Genomic DNA, 4,686 nt, shown 5'->3' with positions numbered 1-4,686 from the left:
TTCAAAGTTTAAAACTAAAATTAAAACTATAACAAATTTAAAGCAAAGTATATATTCCCACAAGCTTTTGTCTGGCTTTGGACATAACAACATATATTATTTCATGATTTTGAATTACTCCAACTCTCCTTTAGTGAAGATTTTGCAGTGGGAGGCATATATCCAGGTGTCCTTTCCTTAAAGTTTCACCAAAATAGGTGTAGTTAGCAGGATTTGGAATGGACCTTCAAATCTGGTCTCAATAGCCTCCCTGGTATGTTTCCAAATTATCATTGAGTCTCTTGGTTTTAAATGGGTGGTACCTGCATCAACATAAGGGACTGGAATAGATAAAAACACCTATGAATTTTAATTAATTGTTTCTGTATGATTGATACATAGGGGTAAATTTACTAAGGATCGGTATTGATCTGATTTGCAAAGTGATTCATCTCGGTATAAATCACTGGAACTCAGGTGATTTTTTTCACTTTTTATTTTTCCAAATTTACCAACAGGTGATTTGAGGCTAAACGAGCTTGCCGATGGCGAAGTAGGTTGAGATTCTTGGGTGATTTGTAAGTAAGCTCGAGTGAGTTATCTCACCTGAGATTTAAGTGATTTCTATCTGCACAATTCTCCACTGCACGCAGCCTACACATATCAGTGAGATATGTGGAAGTTGCTTGTATTCAATTTGGAGTGAAAAGGCAAATTCAGGGAAACTCTTTCACCGATGACGTCACATTTTTGCTGATTTAATTTATCCCGTATTCAATTGTGAAAAGTTTGTGCATTGTAACCAACGGAAAAGTATCGGCAATAGATGCCCGACGGAAAAAAGTGCAGAATTGGGGTTTTGGGGTGCAAACTTGCGGGGACTACCCTAAACCCTTTTTACACCCCCCTTGATGCTAACTGCTCAAAAAATTCAAAAAATTACACAAAGGACACCCCCCCAACAAAAATCACTTTTAAAAAATGGGCGAAAAAAAAAGTTTGGGAACAAATTCAAAAACTAGCGAAACAGCATCTGGGGGGGTCTGGAAGTATGGGGGATGTTTTTATATTGCAGGTACTTGCTGAAAGTGCATTTTTTTGTGCACTTTAAAGCTTTATTTTAGTAACTTTGAACTATGCTTGCACCCATTTTCATGTACCCCAAATTTGATGGGAAAAACTTATTTACCCCCCAAAAATAGCAAACTTGCTCAATGACACAAAATAGCACCTATTGAGATCATTTAAAAAACCCAAATACCTTGAGTAGGGCTTTTCAGGGGTACCCATAGTGATCACCCATGTCAGGACATATTTAGGGGGGTACTAGGATGATTTCCTGAAAATTGGCAGGACTTTTCCAATACCTTTCTGCCGGGTGCTGTTTTTGCCGGATCCAAATTGAATACGGGGATAAGCGGGCATGCGCCCAATACATTATCCCAGGAAAAACTAATGATGATGGCAAAAAGTCCAACCTCTGACTTTTCACCTCAAATTGTTTAAAAAAAAAATTATATGAGGTCCCCCCCAAAGAGTAGCCATCCCCAGACTTGTCAGCCAGTCCTCATTCTTAAATTTACAGGGAACAAATTGTTTAGGGTTTCACTGTAATTTAAGAACCAGCAGCAGGCAGCAGGGACAGGGCTGGTTTTAAATATAGGGATAAAAAAATTGGTGTGAGGTTACCTCTAAATTTAAAACCAGCTCCAGACCCTTTCTAGCGGGGGACTGATGCCACAGCTAGGGGTGCCCTTTCACCGGGCCCCCCAGCCACAGCATCAGCCCTGACTGCTAGTCAGCCCAGGCCAGGAATTCTTAGGGAGTTGGGGACACTTCCAATAAAGGGGTCCCCTTCTCCAGGGCACACGTGGCCTAGGCTGATAGCCCGGGGCAGTGGGTGCCGGTTTCATAGTGTTAGTGTGTAGTGTAAAATAAATGGTTAAATATTGTCTTTAGTTGTGGAAGTATATGTACCAGCAAGCCTCCCCCGCATGCTGGTATTTGGAGAACCACAAATACCAGCCTGCGGGTCATTACGGTCCCACTGGTACTTGTAGTTCCACAACCACAGCAATATGAAAACAAACACAACATACACCATGAAAGTATCATTTTATTATAACATATATGGACACTCACACTCACTATCACACTTACTCACCTAGTATCCAAAGTAATCCATAGGTGTACCTATAAATAAAACATACTCACCTCACCTATGCGTAGTTCACGTCCTCTTCTCCAAGTAGGCATCCGGGGTTAAAACAAATAAAATGGGTGCTCTCAAATCCAAGCCGGACTGAGCAAAGCTATGTTTTTCCACATAGCTTTACTCTGCGCAAATGACCGGGCACACGTGTGCCCCATCATTGAAGGAGCCGCCAGCCAATCAGTTGGCATCTAAATCAGAGCAGCTCGCTGAATGGCTGTGTGCGGTCAGCATGTCTCCCCATAGACTTCAATGGGGAGAAATCTCCATTGAAGTCTATGGTGGGAACCGCAATATTGTATCTACTCCTGTAACCACAAGGTTAACCTCAATTAACCTTACATCATTTTTTTTTAGAAAATTAACCCTATTTTAACCATTTACAGAAATAAACATTCACAAATCACAATGATTTGTGTATGTTTCTGACCATCTCGCAGCTCAGGGGGTTGAGAGATTGAAAAGTGATTTTGAAAAAGAGTTTGTTCCTATCTCACCAGAGCTTGTCATCCCGATTCTTGGTAAATTTGAGAGATGTATGTTTTAGGTGAAAAGTACTTCATTTGGCCTGATGGTGTTTTCATTCGAGATTGCTATCTCACCCGAGTTTTATGAGTGAGATGAGAGAAATCTCTCTCTAAGTCACCCAACTTTTGCTTAAAGTAGATTTGCAAGCAGGAAAAAAATAAATAAATCACCCGAGATGGTCATCTTGACCTATCTCAATTCTTAGTAAATTTACCCCATAGTGCACAATATCTGCAGATGACCTCAGTCATGATTTTCTTAATTTTGGTAATTTTCTTAGCCACCATCTTTGCATCTGCCCTCTGACACTCCCACCCTCCAGGCCAGTGACTGAATAGGCTCGTACAAGAGGACATCATATCCAAAACATTTGGGCAGTTGTATAAAATCAATTTGTATCCTCTGTAAGGAATACTGAATATGGGGAGTACTTTTCAAAGTGGTTGGGACAGTATTACTCAGTTTGTTTAATGCACATATTAGACACCTTATATAAAGGACTGTACAAAACTCAGAGCTATACAATTACAGTTGGTGATAGCCACCATTGTATCTTTCCCCAAGTGCACTTCACCATGTATTATCTGGGCCATAACTGGGTAAAATGTTTTTGGTAGACACAAATGTTGACCTTCCCTACACTCACCATTTTTTTCTTAGGCTCCTAGCTTTGATTTTCTCAGCTTCTGGAGCTTGTGCCTGGAGCTTTATGAGGGTACTTAAGTCAATCTTGGGGGTGGGATATACCACATAAGTGGGCTCACCCTGGAAGTAGTGACTTGTTTTGTTAACTCCAAGTTCTTGAAGATTTCCTGCACTGCTCTTCTTTTCATCAGCAATTAAATAATCAAACTAAAATAGATAAAATACTCAAACAATATTTATGATGTTCCATCAATCACCTTTAAGGTGATATGCTGGTTCTTTCACATTTTTTTGAATTGGCTTACAACCACTGTGAATCCAGCTCAGGTTCACAAAATGAATAAGAAAAGTAAAAATTTATCTTAAATTAAACGGAATCGGAATGAAATCTGGTCAGTTGGGATGCCTGCTGTCAATTTACCGACAGCGGCATCTCGATGCTCAGGATCTCAACAAGGGTCTGGTAAGTATAGTAACCCTCCTCCCTTCCCTCCTTACCCTAATCCTCCTTTCCTGCATCCTAACACTAACTCTCCCCACCCCTAACCCTAAGCCTCCCTGTTAGTGCCTAAACCTAACCCTCCCCCCATGTTGCATAAACCAAATGCTTCCCTCTTAGTACCTAAACTTAACACCCCAGTGGTGCCTAATCCTAACCCACCCCTGGGGGTACCTAACCCTAACCTCCCCCTCCTCTAGCCTAACCCTAACCCCCCCCGTGATGCCTAAACCTAACCTGCCCCCCCACACGGGCCTAAGACCATGCAAGCCCTGATATACTTATGATCAGCATCCTGGCTGTCAGGATTTTAGCATCAAGATGTCCACTACTTTGGTAATCCGGCATCAGTCTTCTAGCCAGGTAGTGGCAATAAGGCCCCGGGATTTCATCAGCCGAGATGCCGGCTGTAGGTTTGATAACTACATACCAATTAAACAAGTTACTTTCCACTTGGAGCTTCAAGTCTTTATGAAAATACATCTGTTTTTTATTTCCAGGTGAAATCCTTTCCAAGTTGAATTTTGACTGTGCAAGGAGCATTCTTTGTTGTAAGACAAACATAATTTATTATAGAACAAATCTTGGGAATTAATGTGCACAAAACAGCATGTATAAATCATACTTTTGGCTGCCCAGACGGAGGCATTCCCATGGGAACACCTACTATCTGGGGCCGGTTCCACTGACATCACAAGTGATGTCAGTGGGAGAGCTTTCGGATCTATTAGAGCCGTAAGCTCTCTGTGGCTTGTGGCAACAAGACCCTACCACAAGGGTCTCGTCACAAGCCCGATGGTCGCGATGGTCTTGACCATCGCGA

Source organism: Taudactylus pleione, unplaced genomic scaffold (assembly GCF_031769625.1).
Source record: "Taudactylus pleione unplaced genomic scaffold, aTauple2 ptg000026l, whole genome shotgun sequence".
Taxonomy (NCBI): Eukaryota; Metazoa; Chordata; class Amphibia; order Anura; family Myobatrachidae; genus Taudactylus; species Taudactylus pleione.
The sequence above is the reverse complement of the archived record's forward strand: the minus strand, read 5'-3'. Positions refer to the sequence as shown.